Source organism: Camellia sinensis, chromosome 4 (assembly GCF_055761805.1).
Source record: "Camellia sinensis isolate YWXY chromosome 4, ASM5576180v1, whole genome shotgun sequence".
Lineage (NCBI taxonomy): Eukaryota > Viridiplantae > Streptophyta > Magnoliopsida > Ericales > Theaceae > Camellia > Camellia sinensis.
This window is the reverse complement of record NC_138964.1, coordinates 223393355-223415885: the sequence shown is the minus strand read 5'-3', so window position 1 is coordinate 223415885 and position 22531 is coordinate 223393355. Positions and strand designations below refer to the sequence as shown.

Genomic DNA, 22531 nt, shown 5'->3' with positions numbered 1-22531 from the left:
CGTAGACCTAAACAATTCAAACAAAAGGATAGGGCCCAAATTAATCATATAAACAATTTGCTTACATTTAGTTTAAGCACTTAAAATAATGGTCTTCATACATCGAAATCTCCTCAATCTAAATATGTCAGCATTTCAGCTCAAGTTTCTAAACTCTCCAATAGTTGAGTCACAAATCATATCAACCACAATGTACTACTTTCATCTATCACATTACTTAGTGTAACAACCCCGACCCATGATTAACACTAATCCATGTTTAAGCATGCCAAATAAGTAATTAAGAAGAAATCTTGAGTCAATTATATGTGCATTGCATTATTTTGTGCTTATATCTGTTTGACGTAAAAAGATCTCTTCATGTTTTAGTTTTGATTTGCGAATTGAAAGCCTTATCGGCATCCGACTCAGAAATTGACTTGATTTATGTGTTAATTAGGATTTATAGGATTTTATGGTAAGTTTAATTAAAATTCGATTTGGAACGATTAAATTAGAATAAATAATGTTAATTAATTTAGCATAAGTTATTTACATGTATGCCATTGAGTGAGCTTTTACAAGACCATTTTACACCTTATACATGTTTTGACACCATCAATTTCCATCTTTTTGCACAAAACGTGAGAGGGAAAGAGAGTAGGGGGATTTGGTCCAAGACTTGAGAATTTGAGCTCAAACCAAAAGAAGTGCTAGGAATTATTGTCAATTGAAGAAGATTTGAGGATCTCAACTTCAACTATTGTAGATTCAAGCCTCTAGGTAAGGGACTAAACTTTTAATTGAGTAATTGAATTAGATTCTACAAGATCACTAGTGGATTAAGTGAATTCATGAGGGAATTGCATTAGAATTGAGAAGAATTAGGCCATACCATGCATATATGTTCGTTTCTTCACAAATTGAGCATGATTTCAAACAATTCTTTCATGCATGTGTTCATCTTACTTATATTTTGGGAATTCATCATGTTTTCTATCAAGTTGCCAAGTTTGATCATGTTTTGAAGAGGTTGGGTTTAAGAAAATTCATGCATGTTGTGTTCTTGAAACATTCATAAAGTTTATGTTGAAATTTTGTACAATTTGCAGACTTTTGAGCCTTGATTTCATAAAATGATCTTTAAACCATGATGTTTTGTGAGTTTCTAAACGTTTTCCAGAATTTTGGCCCAAGAGGATGAGTTTTGGTGTGTTGAATTCATGTTTTGAAGCTTAGGAGCAAATCTGGAAAACCCAGAATTTTGCTTCCACGCTCGAGCGAAGGATCCTACGCTCGATTGACCATCCTTATTTTCATTCTTTCGTTTGAGCGACAAAGGGTTGGCTTGAGCATAAATTGCAAGCTCTTAGAAATTTGCGTGTGTAAAAGCACGCTCGAGCGACAACACTTGGGCTCGAGCGAGGACCTGTGTCTTACGCTCGAACGAGCGTCGAGCGAAGATTTCATGCAACCAAAACTTTTTCACATTTTGCAGACCGCTCGAGCGAAGGAGTCTACGCTCGAGCGACTACTCACATTTGGCATGTCCGCTCGAGCGAAGAAAGCCACGCTCGAGCGAGACCCCTGTTTCAGCAAAAATTTGGCTAAGTTTTTTTAGGTATATTTTTGCATCCTCATTCCATCCTAGGCATTCCTAGGCTATGATTAAGACACCATAATGAGGTTAAAGGTTAGAAACACACTAAGAACAACAAAATAAGTTGTGTTCAATCCAATCGTATGCTATGTAGGTCACGCGTCTTAAGACAAGTGAACTGCCCACCTTGCCATCTAATTGGAGCTATCAATTATTTGTGAGTAATAACTCCGTAAAGTTATGTTTAACTTTAATTATTTTCTGATGATACGAGATGATAAGTTTCTGAAATGTTATGTTTTGTGCAATGTTTTTTAAGGCGAAAAGCGAACCGAGGTGACAAGGTCTCCTAATGCCTAAGCGTGAGGCGATAAGGCGAGGCGAGGCGAGGCGAGGGCTTCATCGATTTGAGGCGACCAAAAGGATATTTTTTTAAAATAAATGGTATAGACAAAAATATAAATATTTTCAAGAACCATCAGCATAAAGAAATTAAAGAACATATTTTAACAACATTAAAGAACATAAAGAAATTTAAATAGTTGAAATTAATTGAATTAATTGAATAACCAGGAAATTAAAATAACCAGGAAATTAATTGAATTAAAATAAACAAATTAATTGAATTACAATAATTAATTGAATAACCAGGAAATTAAAATAACTAGGAAATTAATTGAATTAATTGAAATTTTAACACACAAAAAAAATAATTGAATTAATTTTAAAAATTAATTTTTGCGAATTAAAAATTAATTTTAACACAAGAAAAAAGGGGGGTCTGACAGTTTTCTTCTTCAAGTCGAAGAAAAAAATAAACAAAGGAAGAATAGGGGGAAGAAAGGTGGGGTCCGACAGTTAACAAAGAAGACCCAGGTGAAGTCGAAGGAAAGAAATGAGAAAGGAAGAAGAAGGAACTCACCTCGTAAAATCGACTGGAACGACGTCCGAAAAAGGAAGAAGAAGACCCAGGTGAAGTCGACTTCGGTATGCCTTTCAATGTCGACGAACGAAGTTGATCTAGGGTTTTGACTTCTTATTTAGTAGAAAGCAATTATCAAGTGCAACGCATGCCCGTAAATTGCATAAAAGTCATCCAGATGCAGGGCCCAGATGATTCGAACTGAAATCAGGCAAAAATCTGGTGAAGCGTCACTTCGTTTCGCCTCCCGCTTCATCGCCTAAGCCTCGCTTCAGGTGCTTCTCCATCGCCTCATCATTTCGGCTCACCTCAGTGTGCTTGAAGCGCTAAAGCCTCGCCTCGCCTCGCTTAGCGCTTAGGCGAGCGCTTAGGCTCGCCTCTGATAACACTGGTTTTGTGTGAATGAATGATTGTCCAATTTTCTTTAAAACGTAATTGTGGTATCCTTAGCAGAGGCCCTTGCCCAGGGGACATAATACTGTGGCTTATGGTCATGAGGCCCTAGCCTGGGGGTTAATATCTTGGCCCAGGCCCTTGCCTAGAGGAAACAATACTGTGGCCAATGTATAAGATATGTTACCCAGTACCGGAGGTTCCTTCATGGAACTTAATAAGCTTGACCCAAGAGACATGTTTGTGCTAATGGATGTACCACACATGATTTGAATATGGACAATACTATGATTCAATTCCGTTATCTGATTATGATTCTGTTTGCTATGAGATTTGAGTTATGTTGGGCATCATTCATTAAAGTCTTTACTCTGTTATTATTCACTAGGCTGTAGCTCACTATTTATAGTATGTATGTATGTGAGCAGGCACGTGACCAGGCCCCGAGTTGACGGCCTATGTTCCTTTTTTGTTAGCCAACCTTTGTGCCTCCCGAGTAGGTTCCGAATGAAGTTAAGATTTGTGGTTGTTTTTGTATAATCATGTTAGACTTTGTTTGTTGTTAAGTTTTGGACAAGATGTCTATTAATACACTACTAGAAGTGATATGTAAAGGTTATGTTTCTCAACATCACTCCTATGTTTATAAAAGTTTTAAATGATGCGTATCATGTACGTCTTCACAGCTCAATGGACTGTATATATATATTGTATATTTGCTTCCGCAGCCCCTAACTTTATGTTAATCAGTTAAGAGGCCTTTGGTAATCCAAGGATTACTGGCCGGTTACGATACTAAACCTATGGGGGAGGGTTTGGGTCGTGACAGAGTAGTGTCAGAGCACAAGTTATACCGCACACACAAGTCCATATGAGTTTAGGATGTCCTGGTAAGAAGTAGGGGCATCCCATCTGCATGTCTAAGTGTAATTGTTTGAAAGTGAAAGCATAAATCCAATTATGATCATATGAATTTGAATAAAGTAACAAGGACTATTTGCCTATGTTTATAAAGTTCTATTTACCTATAGCAAATGGACAATGCAAGAAGTGATGATACAGCAGGGTCCTCAGATGCCCGAATGAACAGAATGGAACAAATGCTTACAGCTTTAACTGAAGTGATAATGCAACAACAAAGGCAATAACCTTACCACCTCCACCCCGCCGGCTCAAGTCGAAGTGGGCAATAACGACATAATTAACATGACTCAGAAATTTATAAAGATGAAGCCGCCAACTTTCTTGGGTGACATTGAACCACTAAAGGCAGAAACTTGGCTAGTGCAGATAGAAAAATTATTTGAAGTGTTTCCCTGTTCTGAGGTTCAAAAAGTCTTATTGGCCACCTACACTCTGAAGAATGAAGCTCGGAGATGGTGGTTACTAGTTTGGGATGGCAATGAGAACATGACATGGGCTCACTTTAATACAATTTTCTATGACAAGTACTTTCCCCAGTGCTTCCGAGACCAGAAGGTTTCAGAATTCCAAGAACTCAAACAAGATAGAATGTTTGTAGCTGAGTATGAGGCTAAGTTTACTGAGTTAGCCAGGTTTGCTCCTCATATCGTGGACACGGACTACAAGAAGACCCACAAATTTGAGGGTGGGCTAGATTTAGATATATTGGATCGGGTGGGAGTTCTCAACCTACCCACGTATGTGAATGTTTTGGATAGAGCACTGATGGCAGAGGCTATTCTAGCAGCAAAGAAACAAACTACAATTCCACCAACTAAATGGCAAGGCAAGAGGGCTCGGTCATTTTTGAAGAAGCAAAATACAGGATCCTCTAGTAGTTCTAGTCAAAGTAATGGATCCATACCAAACTATCCAGATTGTGGCAGGAGGCATAGAGGAGTATGTCATCGTGCATCTGGTGCCTTTTACCGATGTGGCAAAGTTGGCCATATGATAAAGGATTGTCCAGTGGGATCCGGGAATGCCAAACCCTGCAGCGAGTTCAGCTGGGTCTACTTCAGTGGCCAAATCAAACATCAGAACTAATGCCAGGGGCAACAACGTGAATGAAGCATTGAGACAAGGGAGAGTGTTCGCCTTGGTGCCTGGCGATGTACAAAACAATGAATCAGTAGTGTCAGGTATCATTTCTGTCTGTGCTCAGAATACATATGTGCTTATTGATTCTGGTTCCACACATTCATTCATATCGCATGCATTTTCTCGGAAATTAACTAGACCGTTAGAACCTATGAACTGTTTGCTATCTGTATCTACACTGTCTAGGGATTCTATGGTGTGTGCTTATGTTTATCCAGCATGTGATCTTATGATTGGCGAAATGACATTGTATGTTGATTTATTGCCCTTGAACATCGATTATTTTGATTGTATTCTGGGTATGGATTGGTTGACTAAGTATTGTGCCACTATTGATTGTGTGAATAAATCTGTTGTATTTCGTCCACCTTGTATGCCTGAGTTTACTTTCATTGGAAATGGAGTAGTCCCTCCGCCATACTTGATTTCATTTATGAAAGCTAAAAGGCTATTAAGAAAGGGGTGTCGGGGCTATTTGTGTAGCTTGTTGACTGTGTCTCCGAATAGTGCCAGTGTAGAAACTATTCCTGTGGTTTGTGATTTTCCTAATGTGTTTCCCAATGATCTACCCGGGGATTTAATTGATAGGGAAATTGAATTTACCATTGATGTAATACCTGGAACACAACCCATCTCCAAGACTCCATATAGGGTGTCGACTTCTGAACTAAAAGAATTAAAAGTCCAACTTCAAGAACTCTTAGACAAGAAATTCATTCGCCCGAGTACTTCACCTTGGGATGCTCCAGTGTTATTTGTCAAAAAGAAAAACGGATCTTTGAGGCTATGTATTGACTATCGGGAATTGAACAAAGTGATCGTTAAGAATAAATATCCATTACCCCGAATAGATGATTTTTTCGAACAACTTCAAGGGGCCCAAGTGTTCTCTAAAATTGATCTTAGGCCCGGATATCATTAGTTAAAGGTTAAGGCAGAAGATGTAGAGAAAAACTGCATTCAGGACTAAATATGGACAGTATGAATTCTTGGTAATGCCTTTTGGGGTAACAAATGTACCTGTAGCTTTTATGGACCTAATGAATAGGGTTTTCAAACAATATCTCGATGAATTTATTGTTATGTTTATTGATGATATTTTGATTTCTTCTAAAGACAGGAAAGAACATAGGAACCATCTAAGAACTACCTTTCAAATTTTGAGAGAAAAGAAATTGTATACTAAATTGTCCAAATATGAATTCTGACTTGACAGTGTAGCATTTTTAGGGCATGTAATCAATAAGGATGATGTCTCTGTTGACCCTCAGAAAATTGAAGCTATTGTGGATTGGCCTAGACCGACCAATGTAACAAAAGTTAGAAGTTTTCTGGGACTGGTCGGTTATTACAGAAGATTTGTGAAAGACTTCTCAAAGCTTGCAATGCCATTGACACAATTGACACAGAAGAATGTACAATTTGATTGGAATGGTCAGCGTGAATCGGGCTTTTAAGAATTGAAAACCATACTGGTGACTACGCCAATCCTAACTTTACCTAATGGTACTGATGGGTTCCAAATTTACAGTGATGCTTCGTATAAAAGGTTGGACTGTGTACTGATGCAAAATGAGAAGGTAATTGCCTCTGTTTCTTGACAGCTCCGTCCTCATAAAAAGAATTACCCGACCCATGATCTTGAATTGGCAGCTGTGGTGTTTGCCTTGAAAATCTGGCGTCACTACTTATATGGGGTAACTTGTGAAGTATATACTGATCATAAAAGCTTGAAATATTTCTTCACCCAAAAAGAATTGAACATGAGAAAGAGGCGATGGTTAGAGCTAATCAAAGATTATGATTTGCAGATTTTGTATCATCTAGGGAAAGCTAATACCGTAGCAGATGCTTTGAGCCGAAAATCAATGGGAAATATGTCATGTTTACTTACCAGCCAGAAAAAATTGTTGTATGACTTGGAAAAGAATGAGATTGAGATTGTGATACGTGAACAGGGCGGAATACTAGCCGCTATTTCCTCTCAACCTGCAATCGTTGAAGAGATCAAAGAGAAGCAACTTGAAAATGAATACTTGAAAAAGGTTGCAGAAGAATTTGATTCAAAACCGAGACCAAGGTTTGTATTTGAGAAAAATGTGCTAAAATTTTAGAATCGTCTTTGTGTGCCTAATTGTTATGACTTGAGAAAACGTGTTATGTCTGAAGCCCACAATACTAAATTTACTATGCACCCAAGGAATACAAAGATGTACCACGACTTGAAACAAAATTTCTGGTGGCCTGGAATGAAAAAGTGTATTGTAGATTTTGTGGCTAGATGTTTACATTGTCAACAAGTTAAAGCCGAATATCAACGACCCGCTAGTTTGCTACAGTCACTTCCAATACCGGAATGGAAATGGGAGCACATTACCGTGGATTTCATTGTGGGATTGCCTCGCTCTTCTCGAGTTATGGATTCTATCTGGGTTATAGTTGATCGTTTGACTAAGTCTGCTCATTTTCTGCCTGTCAAAACTATTTATAATGCGGACAAGTTGGCTAACATGTATGTGAACGAAATTGTGAGATTGCATGGTGTACCAGTATCTATTGTATCTGACAGAGATTCGAAGTTTATAACGAGATTTTGGAAAAGTTTACAACAGGCTTTGGGGACATAACTGAGATTAAGTAGCGCCTATCACCTACAAACAGATGGTCAAACTGAACGAACCAACCAAACCTTAAAAGATATGCTTAGAATGTGTGTGTTAGATTTCCAAGGAAATTGGGAAACTTACTTTCCATTGGCTGAGTTTGTGTATAACAACAGTTACCATTCAAGTATTGAAATGGCTCCTTATGAAGCTTTGTATGGAATAAAATGCCGATCTCCGATATGTTGGGCCGAAGTAGGCGACAGACCATTGTTGGGACCGAAACTTGTGCAAGAAACCACTGAAAATGTGAAGTTGATTCAGCAAAGGCTGAAAACTGCTCAAAGCCAGCAAAAGAGTTATGTTGATGTTCAAATAAAGGACAGAGAATATGAAGTTGGGGATCACGTATTCATAAAAGTGACTCCTATGAAAGAACAAAAGCGGTTTGGTGTTAAGGGAAAATTAGCACCGAGATATGTTGGGCCATATGAGATCCTTGAAAAGATCAACCCAGTGACGTATTGAGCAGCCTTACCTCCGGTAATGGAGCATATGCACAATGTTTTTTATGTCTCTATGCTTCAGGAGTATTTCAGGGATCCGCTACATATAATCGAGCCAACTTACGTGCTTTTAAAAGATGACTATACCTACGAAGAGCGACCAATTCAAATTGCCAACCGAAAAATCAAAAGACTAAGAAACAAATAAATCCCATTAGTGAAAGTTGATTGGCAGAATCATGGGGGAACCTATGCAACCTGGGAAACAGAAGAAGACATGATGAAAAGATATCCCGAGTTGTTCCATTTGAATCCAGTGTTCTTCCAAAATGAAGGTAATTCGAGTTTGGAGGACCAAACTCTTTTACGGGGGGAAGACTGTAACAACCCCGACCCATGATTAACACTAATTCATGTTTAAGCATGCCAAATAAGTAATTAAGAAGAAATCTTGAGTCAATTATATGTGCATTGCATTATTTTGTGCTTATATCTGTTTGACGTAGAAAGATCTATTCATGTTTTAGTTTTGATTTGCGAATTGAAAGCCTTATCGGCATCCGACTCAGAAATTGACTTGATTTATGTGTTAATTAGGATTTATAGGATTTTATGGTAAGTTTAATTAAAAGTCGATTTGGAACGATTAAATTAGAATAAATAATGCTAATTAATTTAGCTTATGTTATTTGCATGTATGCCATTGAGTGGGCTTTTACAAGACCATGTTACAACTTATATATGTTTTGACACCATCAATTTCCATCTTCTTCCACAAAATGTGGGAGGGAAAGAGAGTAGGGGGATTTGGTCTAAGACGTGAGAATTTGAGCTCAAACCAAAAGAAGTGCTAGGAATTGTTGTCACTTGAAGAGGATTTGAGGATCTCAACTTCAACTATTGTAGATTCAAGCCTCCAGGTAAGGGACTAAACTCTTAATTGAGTAATTGAATTAGATTCTACAAGATCACTAGTGGATTAAGTGAATTCATGAGGGAATTACATTAGAATTGAGAAGAATTAGGCCATACCATGCATGCATGTTCATTTCTTCACAAATTGAGCATGATTTCAAAGAATTCTTTTATGCATGTGTTCATCTCACTTATATTTTGGAAATTCATCATGTTTTCTATCAAGTTGCCAAGTTTGATCATGTTTTAAAGAGGTTGGGTTTAAGAAAATTCATGCATGTTGTGCTCTTGAAACATTCATAAAGTTTATGTTGGAATTTTGTACAATTGGCAAACTTTTGGGCCTTGATTTCATGAAATGATCTTTAAACCATGATGTTTTGTGAGTTTCTAAACGTTTTCCAGAATTTTGGCCCAAGAGGATGAGTTTTGGGGTGTTGAATTCATGTTTTGAAGCTTGGGAGCAAATCTGGAAAACTCAGAATTTTGCTTCCATGCTCGAGCGAAGGATCCTACGCTCAAGCGACCGTCCTTATTTTCATGCTTCCGCTCTAGCGACAAAGGGCTGGCTCGAGCGTAAATTGAAAGCTCTCAGAAATTTGCGTCTGTAGAAGCACGCTCGAGCGAGAACCCTGCGTATCACATTCGAGCGAGCGTCGAGCGGAGATTTCGTGCAACCAGAACTTTTTCACATTTTACAGAACGCTCTAGCGAAGGAGTCTACCCTCGAGCGACCACTCACATTTGGTATGTCCGCCCGAACGAAGAAAGCCACGCTCGGGCGAGACCCCTGTTTCAGCAAAAATTGGCTAAGTTTTTTTTTAAGTACATTTTTGCATCCTCATTCCATCCGAGGCATTCCTAGGCTGTGATTAAGACTCCATAATGAGGTTAAAGGTTAGAAACACACTACGAACAACGAAATAAGTTGCGTTCAATCCAGGCATGTGTATTCAACGTATGTATTTATCATGCTATGTAGGTCACACGCCTTAAGACAAGTGAACTGCCCACCTTGCCATCTAATTGTCCACCAATTATCTGTAAGTAATAACTCCGTAAAGTTATGTTTAACTTTAATTATTTTCTGATGATACGAGATGATAAGTTTCTGAAATGTTATGTTTTATGTGAATGAATGATTGTCCAATTTTATGTGAAACGTAATTGTGGTATCCTTAGCAGAGGCCCTCGCCCAGAGGACATAATACTGTGGCTTATGGTCATGAGGCCCTCGCCCGTGAGTTAATACCGTAGCCCAGGCCCTCGCCCGGGGGAAAGAATACCATGGCCTAGGCCCTCACCCGGGGGTAACAATACCGTGGCCAATGTATAAGATATGTTACCCAATACCGGATGTTATAAGCTTGACCCAAGAGACATGTTTGTGCTAATGGATGTACCACACATGATTTGAATATGGACAAGATTATGATTCAGTTTTGTTAGCTGATTATGATTCTGTTTGCTATGAGATTTGAGTTATGTTGGGCATCATTCATTAAAGTCTTTACTCTATTATTATTTACTGGGCTGTAGCTCACTATTTATATTATGTATGTAGGTGAGCAGGCATGTGACCAGGCCCCGAGTTGACGGCCTATGTTCCCTTTTTGTCAACCAACCTTTGTGCCTTCCAAGGAGGTTCCGAATGAAGTCAAGATTTGTGGTTGTTTTTGTATAATCATGTTAGACTTTGTTTGTTGTTAAGTTTTGGACAAGATGTCTATTAATACACTACTAGAAGTGATATGTAAAGGTTATGTTTCTCAACATCACTCATATGTTTACAAAAGTTTTAAATGATGTGTATCATGTACGTGTTCACGGCTCAATGGACTATATATATTGTATATTTGCTTCCGCAGCCCCTAACTTTATGTTAATCAGTCAAGAGGCCTTGGTAATCCAAGGATTACTGGCCAGTTACGATACTTAACCCATGGGGGGGGTTTGTGTCGTGACACTTAGATATTTTATTGAATTAATCACATACCACCTAGTACCTCACACATACCATAAACAATATTCATGATTTTTTTTTTTTTTTTTGGTCACCTTTCATATGAAACCTTTCACATCAATAGCCCCGTTTGGTAAAACAAATTTGTAGCTTAAAGCCACTTATAGCTTAAAATAAGTTATTTTAGAGTGTTTGGTAAAAATTATTTCACCAACTTATAGCTTAAATAAAGCTAATTCTCAGCTTATTTTCCAAGTGGGTCTAGAGATGCTTAAGGAGATAGCTTAAGCGCGCAGCTATTATACAGGGTGCTAAAATGACTTAGATGCCCCTCCTAATCTCCATTATTTACGAAAATGCCACTATATATATCACCACATCTCAACACTGTTCACAAACCAGAGAGAGATGCATGTGATTTCCGGCGATGTCTGGCGATTTTCGGCAACGTGTCCCTCACTCCGGCGATGAAACAGAGATCTCTCTCTACTCTCTCTCTCCCTCGCTCTCTCTCTCTTTCTCTCTCTCTCTCTCTCTCTCTCTCTCTCTGTGCGCTACATCTATGGCGTCGGTTGATCTCGGGTTCGTCGCCATCGCAATCGCGAAGCTCTGTCTGTCTGAACCCACGCTGTCGTCGATCAATCTGAACCAAGCTCCATCGTCGATTTGAACCAACGCCGTCACGATCTGAACCAACACCATCGTCGATCTGAACGAACGCCGTCGCGATCTGAACCGTCGCCGGTCGTCGCCCTTGTGCTTTTCAAACCCTAGAAAAAAATTTGAAAATAAACTAAAAAAAAAGAGAAAAATATCAATATTAATATTAATTAAAAAAGAAAAAATTACTTTTCATAATTAATATTTAACACAATTTATTTCAATTAATAGTTACTTTTCATAATTAAAAAAATTACTTTTGAGAATTAATATTTACTAAAAATGAAATATTTCTAAAAATAATTAAAATGAATAATAATAAAGAATAATAATAAAATGAAAAGTAATAATAATAATAATTGATGGACAAAATGATACTAATTTTAATATTTAACACAATTTATTTCAATTAATATTTACTTTTCATAATTAATATTTACTAAAAATGAAATATTACTAAAAATAATTAAAATGAATAATAATAAAGAATAATAATAATAATAATAATTGATGGACAAAATGATACTAATTTTAATATTTAACACAATTTATTTCAATTAATATTTACTAAAAATGAAATATGACTAAAAATAATAAAAATGAATAATAATAAAGAATAATAATAATATGAAAAATAATAATAATAATAATAATTGATGGACAAAATGATACTAATTTTAATATTTAACACAATTTATTTCAATTGATATTTACTTTTTATATTAACAAAGAAAAGAAACACAGAGAAAGAAGATACGGAAAAAATTAATAATTTTGATAATGAATATATGAAAGATAATATGTAATGAAATCACAACATTAATATAAATTAGAACCTGAATATTAATTTTAATGAATTAATAAGTTAAAAAAAATTAACAAAGAAAGAAGAGAAGAAAAAAAAATTAAAAAGAAAAGAAAATAAGGTGAAAAAGAAAATAAAATAAAATAAAATGAAAAAGAAAAATAAAAAAAATGTATTATAAATGAAATCACAAATTTTATATCTTTATAAGGGCAAAAATGACAATTACACAGAAAAAAACTATTTTACAGCTTATTTACCAAACACTACTCTGCTGCTTAAATCCATAATCCCACAGCTGCACCAAACAGGTTACCAGCTTATGTTCACAGCTATAAGTTATAATCTGTTAAGCTATCATCTATAATCACTTTCCCACAGCTCTACCAAACAGGGCCAATAAGTGTTGATACAGCCTCAATAACAAGGTCAATTTTGGTCTACCAATTTCCTTACAGTAGTTATCCAGACATTCATGTACAAGTCATAAATTATCAATAACAGACTCTAAGATGGGTATCGACGCCATTAGTTCCATACAAAGAGCACGTAATTCTGGAGGTCGTAAACAACTCGCTTAGGTGTATGGTCAATATTTACCCCTCACACGCAAGATCACATATTAATCATCCATGTTGGAAACACCGAATTTAATTGATGGTATGACATCTCTAAATAACATAGACCACATAAGTTTTATTCCAATGATCTCTCATATTTAGATCGCAATAAAGGAACAAGCCTTGAATTAATCCTCATATAAACATTTCATCCTTAATTAGTGATGGTAAGTTTATGATAACAATATGTTAAGTTCAGAACAAAAACATATCAGGGCAAAATTCTGTCTTTCAAACAAATGGTAGTCTACAAAAGGAGTACAATTTTCCTTTTATTCACATCCATTCACAAGAGTATATGTCCTAATTGAAATGAGGAACAAAACTTCACTTATCACCCCATTTCTAATCATCGTCTAAGTCACTATTTACTCCTTACCTATTCTTTTTTTTTTTTTCACAACCTATTGAGTTAAAATGAACATTCACATCAAAACATTCACTATCATAAGTCTATCATCTTATAAAACATATCCCTCAATTCCCTAGCCGATCCTTCGTAGGAAGATTCAAAACATGACTTCCTCTTCACCAATGATCCATTTCAGTGACCCATGTAATTTGATTAACAAGCACAACATCTCATTGCGATAACAATATCCATTCATATCCTTACACATTGTAGGACAACATAAGCAACATCTCATTCTTACTTTTCACCATTCTCACCACCCTTCCCCCAAGACATTAGATACAAATTAGCTTAGTACATAATATCATACCAAATCATTTAAGCTCTATGGTTCAAGATTTCATATAATATTTTCCTCCGTCCCCAGACATACCTCAATTCCCTCAACATACACTATATTTCTACAAATCAATATACTCAAAACCACCAACGTTCTAGTCAAAGATTTCGATTCCCTTGTACCACTAAACTTCCATAAAAATTTCACCTAATACTATATGATCACAAATCACGATACTTGTACTGATTAACATTCTAGGCAGCAATTCTAATGCCCCAACTCTTAATCACTATAATTCCATACTTGTTATTGATCACCAAATATCTCAATCGCAATAATTCCACAATTTGTTAGCCACCATAATTCTATTGTCTCCCTCTCTCAAATATTCTTTCCATGGCTTCAAGCGAAGATCTAAATCTCTTATCATTTCATGTTTCCACAACTCAACATGCTTGCACTCCCCATTATTCTAGTCAAAACACCACAATTTCATAAACCTTAGCCTTCTATTTCCTTATACATATCGTTTAGCAAAATCACTTTTCTAGGCTCAAGACTTACACTATAAACCAAACGCATCTTGATCTCTTCTTATCGTTAAAATTTCATGATACTTTCAAGCTTCCATACATTCTTCAGAATACATAACATATCACTTTATTACCGAATGCATACAACTTAGATCGATTCTAGACACTCTAATGGTCAATGGACACATGTGTGAGATCACAACTCGTGCTCTGATACCAACTGTCATGACCCAAACCTGCCCCCAAAAGTTTGGTCCATGACCGGCCTGTACATCGGCCTCAAAACAAAATTTCATGAATATTTATTCAAATACGGGGCCTTAAGCAGAAGCAAATACCAACATAAAGATAATGCCGATTGAGCTTGTGCATATATAAACACTTAAATTAATTTAAGCATTTAAATACACTTTCCATATATACATATAATCACAGAACTTATATAGATCTCACACACAAATACATAAGACTTAATAAAATACACAATTTTCCAATACAAAGTTAAAGCCTCGACACAAAGGTGTAACCCGGGTGGCTTGACAAAGAGACGGACCCCAATACAACTCTAGTGTTGGTCCCTGATGGCTCACCTACATATATATAAAATAAAGGGGTGAACTAACGCCCAGTGAGTAATATTAAAGTAAAGAGGTTAATGAATGATGTCCTTAACATTAGGTAAACGTATTTCACAATTTAGAAACATATCATAAATCTTTTCAAAACAAACATTTATCGTATCATAATCCATACCTTTTCGAATGGAATATATAATTGAATTATTACAAAACATTTTACGTGGTACGTGGTACGGCCACTTATACAAAAGGTTAGAAACACATTTTAAAATAGGACATCCATTCATGCATATAAAATAACACATCATAACATGAGTCATATAGCGATGTCAAAACCTTTGTATTCATATCATATGTTCTGAACGACCTCGGGTCCATGTATAACAAAACGGCCTCGGGCCCAATCATATATCAAAACGACCTTCGGTCCAAACGTATCATATCGTATCATTGTATCTAATCATGGAGTAGATGGAACATCGACATGTCTCCACCTCTCCTTGGGCTCAATTCATGTATGTATGGACTCAAGAGGTGTCTCGTACAGACTCTAGAGGTGACTCACACTGTAGCATTTAGTTCCGTACAGCACTTTGTTCCATACCCAAAATGATTAGGTCTTAAAGACCGAACAATTCATATCATGCCATAGCATAAACGGGACAGATAAACAGAACGGCCTTGGGCCCACCATATCATATTACAAATAATTCACGTTTCTTGTTCATAATTCATTTTGCATTTCTTAGAAACTTGTGCATTTAGAGAAAATCTAACATTTAGAGAATCATGTCATACATAAATTAAGAGAGATAATGAAAAATATATCTTTACTATACTAATACTCACAATGATAGGCTCCTGGTAGTAGTGGGACGATATCCTCGTCTTGACCTACAAACACAATGCACGTAGCGCAATATATGAATATAATCGATTCCTTCCTTTACTCTTCAACCAATTAGTTATGTTGGTTCTAAACTCATAGGTCTCCAATGGGTCATAATTCATATCAAGGAAAACAGGAAGAAATGAAAGGAAACTGGGTTAGGAGAGAAAATGGCATGAAACGGTTGAACAGAATGTGAACAACCCTCACTAATTTGAGCATATCTATTTGTATACTTTGAATTTGGGAGTAAGACCACAACCATTGGAAACTAGACTTTCGGGACTTGAATTTAAGCCTAAGAATCACTTAAAACGGAGTCCGAACGCAAGAGATATGCTTATTTGAAGTTGGCTAAAACAGGACTATCCTGCACTTGTGGGAAACAGGGCCTCACTTGCGGGAATTGAGCCGCACGTGCGGGATAAGGTGCTTTTATTTCAAAATCATTTTGGGTGCTGGAAATGGACTGCCGCACGTGTGGGAAGCCCCGCCGCACATACAGTTCAGGGCAAAATCTGTTGTCCGAAATCCTTGTTGGGTCTAACACTTGTTTTTTTCCATTTTCTAAGCTTGGTTTCAACTCTAATCACCCAAAAACATGTAAAATTACCTCACAACATGATAAACTAACATTATTCAAGTGTAATTTCATCTCAAACTAATCAATCTTTGCCTCAAGTTCAAGATCAATGTTTCATCTTTCATAATCTTGAAAGTTCCCCAAAAACACAACCCACAAACACACTTGATCCTTGCATAGATCTTGTTCTATGGACAATCTAGAGTTCATTTCATATAACATTCATAAGATTGAGTTCCAATCATAAACAAAATCAAAGGACCCAAGTTCTAATTTCTTAAATTTAACTCAATTAAATACATAACACAAAACCCTAACCCAAATGGATTCCAAATCTTCTACTCTCATTATGATTTCATGAAATTGAAGAATTAATCATAAAGATTCAAGATAAATTTCCATACCTTAGTTCAATCTTTGCTTTTCCCTTAACTTTCTTCAATTTCCCAAGCGTCCATGGTTGATCATCTTCCTTTCTCTTAAATATCTTCAATTTGTGTTCAAATCCCATGAATGTTGAGCTCTCTTTCTTAGTAAAGCTTTCTCTCTCTTGTGCCCTCTCTCTCTCTCTCGGTTCTCTCCCTCTCCCTTAGATATTTTTGGACTCAAAGTGATGAGTTCAACTCATATCATATATATATATATAAATATAAGGTTATCACAATTAGGGAGCCAAACACACCGTTACGAATCATACGAAATCAAATTCCAATTAAACTTCCCAAATGACTTTAAAAATCATGCTGATCAAAATAATGTACTCCGTTTTGGTTTTTGAAGCCTCTAAGGCCTTCAATTTGCAGTACAAAGTTAACCACCCAAACATACCTTAACAAATCAGACAAAATAAATTTTCAATTGATTTTCCCAAATAGCTCTAAAAATTCCCATTAGCATAACCATGTACTCAATTGCGGTTTCTAATCTCTTAAAAGTCGGCAATTTCAATTCCAAGATCGTAACTCAACAGATAATTCTTCAATTCAAACAGATATAATTAAATTAAGACACATTAACCCATAATTACATAAAGATAATTTATGATACACATTTTGGGGTCATTACAGGTTTGGCTAGATAACTCTTTAGTTCTTGTAGAGCATGGTCGCATTTTGGGGTCCATTCGAATCAGTTCTTTTTCTTGGTTAGTTGGAAGAACGATCGGCATCAATTAGAGGATCAGCTGATGAACCTATGGAGGGTTGCTGTCATCCCAGTGAGCATTTGGCTTCCTTTAACAATTAAGGGCGGGGTTAGGCTGATCAATGCCAGGATTTGATCAGGATTAGCTTCTATTCCTCGATTAGTGACAATATACCCTAAGAACTTTCCCGATCCAACTCCAAACGCACATTTTGCTGCATTAAGCTTCATCTTGTACTTGCGGAGTACCTCAAAGGTTTCACAAAGGTCATCGGGATGAAGTCTAGCTTCCTTTGACTTGATCACCATGTTGTTGATGTATACTTCAAGGTTCCATCCGATTTGACTACGGAACATTTTCATAACCAGCCGTTAGTATACTGCTCCAGCATTTTTAAGTTCGAAAGGCATCACTTTGTAGCAGAATAACCCAATAGGTGTGATGAATGAGTTTTTTTTCCTGATCATCCAGATGCATCGTAATCTGATGATATCCCCGATACGCATCCAGAAAACTCATTCTTTTGTGTATGGAGGTCACATCCATGAGTTGGTCAATTTTTAGTATACGAAAGCTATCCTTGGAGCATGCTTTGTTAAGATCGATGAAATCTACGCACACCCTCTTCATTTACCGTTCTTTTTCTTAACAACCACAATGTTGGACAACCATTCCGGATATTGAACTTTCCGAATAGCATTTGCCTCGAGTAACTTAGCTACCTCTTCCTTGACAGCGTCGAAGTGTTGAGGCGTGGACCTCCGATTCTTCTGTATTACCGGTCGGGAGTTTAAATTCACGTGTAATTTGTGGCTTGTCACTCTTGGGTCGATGCCTTCCATTTCATAAGGTGTCCAGGCGAATATATCCCTGTATTGGAGTAGGTAATCCACTAGTTGACTTTTCTCTTCTGGAGCGAGATTTTTACCTATGAAGAAGAACCTGTCTTCATCTTCGGGGATTGATTAGTATTTTTTCGAGTTCGTCGACACTCTTAGCTCCAATCTGACGTTCAGCTTCCTCTCTTGAATCACATGTCCGAACTTCCGGTGGCCGAGTTGAAGATACTGCCATAGATCGTTTTTGCCATTGTCTAGTCCCCTGGAATGGTCCTGACAGTGTTAGCTTCTGGGAAGCATAGGACCTAGTGGAAGGTAGATGGAACAGCTTCCATTTGGTGGAGCCAAGTTCTTCCCATTATGGCCATATAAGGAGATGGCAAGTTGACTACCTGAAACTCAACTTGGTGGACTGTTTCTCCAACCTTGACTGGCAGGAAGATGCGTCCTAAAGGGAATACTAGGCTCAAGTTGAAGCCATAGAGTGTGGATTCCACATTGAGAAGGGCTTCATGAGACAACCCCAGTTTTTTGAAGAGTCCGTAGTATATGATTTTGGCCGAACTGCCTTGGTCGATCAATATTCTTTTGACATCGAATTTCCCAATCTGTAGTGTTACTACCAACGTGTCATTATGGGGATAAAGAACCCATGTCAGATCCTCATTAGAGAAAGAAATCTTTGTTGATGAACAAACCTTTTTTGCAGCCACCTCTGATAGGGACATAGTTTCTCTCCGGAGTGTTGGCGCTGCTTCCCGAATTATGCACCTTTTTGTTGGAACTGAATAGATCATATTGATAGTTGTAGTGAGTTGTGTTTCCCCAGCTTTGTCCCTGGTATTATCCTTTCGATCTGTGGATGAGTTAACATAAGATCGTAGATGTCCGCTTTGCATCAACTCCTCCAAGAATTTCTTTATCGCTTTGCAGTCCTCTGTGAGATGTTCGTGGTCCTTATGGTAAGAACAACATAGTCTTCGATTGCGAAGTGATAGATCGCCGAGCATCCAGGTAGGCCAAGAAAAGTAAGGTTCGTTCTGGATTTTTGACATCAAGCGATATATCAGCTCAGTAAAGGTGGTGATAACTACTTAGAAGGCCTCCTTTCGTATTTTTGGCTGATCGGCGATTGCGTTGGACTCTTTTTTTTTTTTTTTTTTGTCTGGAGACTTTTTCTCATCTTTTCGTGGAGCCTTAGGTGGGATCCGAACAGGTTTTGATTCTTCAGTGCCTCTTATGTCATCTTCAATCTTATAGTATTGTTCAACTCACCTTATTAGACTTCCCACATCGGTCAGTGGCTTTTTCGTTAGAGACTGCAGAAGCTTGCTCTCGAGTAGCAATCCTAACTTGAATGAGGCTACTGCCAGTTGTTCATTACAGTTATCGATTTTGTTGTAAGTTGCCCAATATCTACTGGAATATTCTCGTAGCCTCTCTGTATCTTCCTTCTTCATCGTGAGGAGTACATCTACTTCTTTCGGCGGCCAGCTATTGGTGATAAAGCGTGAGATGAATGCTTGCTGCAGCTGTGCCCAATCACTGATGAATCGGGCTTCTAATTTGTAGTACCATCGCAACACCATTCCTTCTAAACATGAGGAAAACATTCGACACATGATCGAGCTATTGTTGCTTCACTATGTCATGGCCTGCGTATAATGTTGAATGTGGCTGGTCGGGTCCCCTTTGCCATCATACAAGTTGAATTTTGGTGAAGTGAATTGGTATTTCGTTCAGAGCGAAATAGACATTCATCTTTTCTCGAGTTTCTTACAGACGGCGCCAATTGTAGAAGGGTGAAATTTATTCTCGATAGGGAAAGCGAGATGAGCTACTCCTTCCTTCACTTTGTAGAAAAGACAAACACTAAAACATTAGTGATCTCTCTCGACCATGGTTGGTCAGGAGAACCCTTCGACGATCAAATTAGAATCTTGTGTGAACATATCGGTTTTCTAAAGGAAAATATCTTTTCTTTTTGTTTTTTTTTGCTTGCCATAAAACGATCTTCTTTATTTCTTTTATAGTGTGGATACCTGGTATCGTGACCATTGGATAGCTGTACCGATCTAATGGTGTCTTATGCATGCAGGCATTGGTAAGGCAAGTGGACAAGTGATTTTGATCTGCCATTATCAGAGTTACTGTATTATAGATAGCCTAGATTTAGTTCGGGTTTGAGGATTCACTCTTGATCGTTGGATTTATCTTATCGGATGCTCGGGTTGTCAGAGTTGGTTGATTTTATATCCTTTCTTCTATTGGTTTTGATCTCCATCGTTGATTTCTATCTGATCCAAGGGTTTTCCTTCATGTTTAAGGATATATTTTCTAGAAGCGATCCTATTTAAATCTCCTATCACGTGACCTTGTTTTCTTTACAACTATACTTTTTAAGGACTTGGGCCTGGACTATGCCTTTTCTGAGTAAGAATGCATTGGGCCGCGTCTTAACTTGCTTGGGCTTTGGACTTGAATTTTTATCCTCTACAATACCCATAAATGACTACATACCAAATTTTGTTTTTATTTATATAATAAAGCATGAGGATTTTTGAAAATATATTAAAATGTCTTACAGATACATTTTATTTTAAGGGTTGAGATTAATTCTCAAATTCATTAAGGGTCACGATTTCTTTAATTCTCACTCACCCACCTTCTTTTCCCCTTTTTTTGTTCACTCATGCAATCTCTCTCTCTCCTGCCCACCTTCCTTCCTCTTTGTTTTTCCCCTTTTCTTATTTTCCTTCCTATTTATTTTATTTTTTTTCTTTTTTTGCTCACTTATTTTATTTACACCGTACCTTCAGGCACGAGCATGCACTAGTACATATATATGAGAGTACTTTTTCATGTGACAAATTTTTTTTTTTTTCAAAATTGTCTCTCTTTTTAAGTTGAAGGGAAACTTTAATTTGAAAAATTCTCAACATATCATTTTCAAAATTGTGTCTCTCCTTAAAATCTTTAACATATCATTTTGAAAAGTGAACACAATTTTCGGAATAACCAAACAAATACTTTAAAATTTTCAAAAATTTGAGTTTAAAAACAACCACCAAACTTGTAAGAAAGAAAAGGAAAGAGGGAGGGAAATTACTTGGAAGCAGGAACGGTGGCAGAGGGAGCGCTCGATTAGTTCTGAGATTCAAAGAATGCAGAGAATTGAACGAATGCATGAGAATTGATTCAAAGTCGTTCTCGTTCAGTCAAACAATTTTAGGGGAAAAAACACACAAATAATAAGAAAATTGAATTGAGAAAAACGGAAACACGAGAGAGAGAGAGAGAGACGAAGAAAATGAAAATGGAAGACTTGCCTGAAAGGTGGTTGATCTCAGAGGTCCACCATTGGGACTTAGGAGCGTGATTTTTCTGCAACCAAACTTGAATGCAAACGATGAAGAATAGGAATAGGATGTGAGTAGGTGCAAGTCCAACGAACTCGTCATTTACTGCCACGTCACTATTGTGGACCTTACTCAGTGGGGTGGTGGTGCGTGGTCCCTACGAAAATCCCAGTACACCAAAATTTTTATTTTTAATTTTTGAAAATTTTTATATTCATGAAAAGCATCTCCACTCAAATTTTTTAAATTTCGGTAGGTTAATTTTTTTGAAAATTTGGATAGCAAATTGACATATCAATTTGGTTAGGGTTTCAAACGAATCGAGCCGAGTCGAATTTTGCTGAGCTCGAACTCGGCTCGTTTACTTATCGAGCTCGTTTTTTAAACAAGCTCAGTTCGATAAGAAAATAGGCTCGGCTCGGTTCGTTAACATTAATAGAACTCAAACTCGGCTTAGCTTGACCCGGCTCGATTAAATTTTTTTAATATTATTTATATATTATTTATTATATAATTTAAATAAAGATAAATGAGTCGAGCTTGATGAGCCGAACTTATGCGAGCTCGAACTCGGCTCGTTTACTAAACAAACCGAGCTAAGCCGAACCCTTAACGAGTCAAGCCGAACTTGTTCATGAACAATTCGATTCATTTGCGGCCCTAAATTAGACATATAAATTTTCTACCCAATATGTTAAATCTACTATTACATTACTTTCAAAGTTTGAACTCAAAAAAAAAAAAAAAAAGTTTTTCCATGTCAAAATTTGTTGCATGAAGGGATGATGTCAAAATTTACATCAGCTTTTGACACATCGAGTGAAAATATGACGGTTGGAGTGCCACGTCATATTTGAATTATCAGATAAACTAATCAAAGTATC

At 36.9% G+C, this 22531-nt stretch overlaps 1 long non-coding RNA gene across 1 annotated transcript in view; it reads right to left on the bottom strand.

Moving 5' to 3' along the window:
- Positions 1–21714, bottom strand: part of LOC114260011 (uncharacterized) — a 47749-nt gene extending 26035 nt beyond the window's left edge. The window contains exons 1-3 of the long non-coding RNA XR_014328494.1: positions 21618–21714; positions 21398–21438; positions 15683–15727 (exon numbers count right to left, since the gene is read on the bottom strand). This is a non-coding gene — a long non-coding RNA (uncharacterized LOC114260011). The remainder of the gene's footprint in view (positions 1–15682; positions 15728–21397; positions 21439–21617) is intronic.
- Positions 21715–22531: the final 817 nt, after the last annotated feature.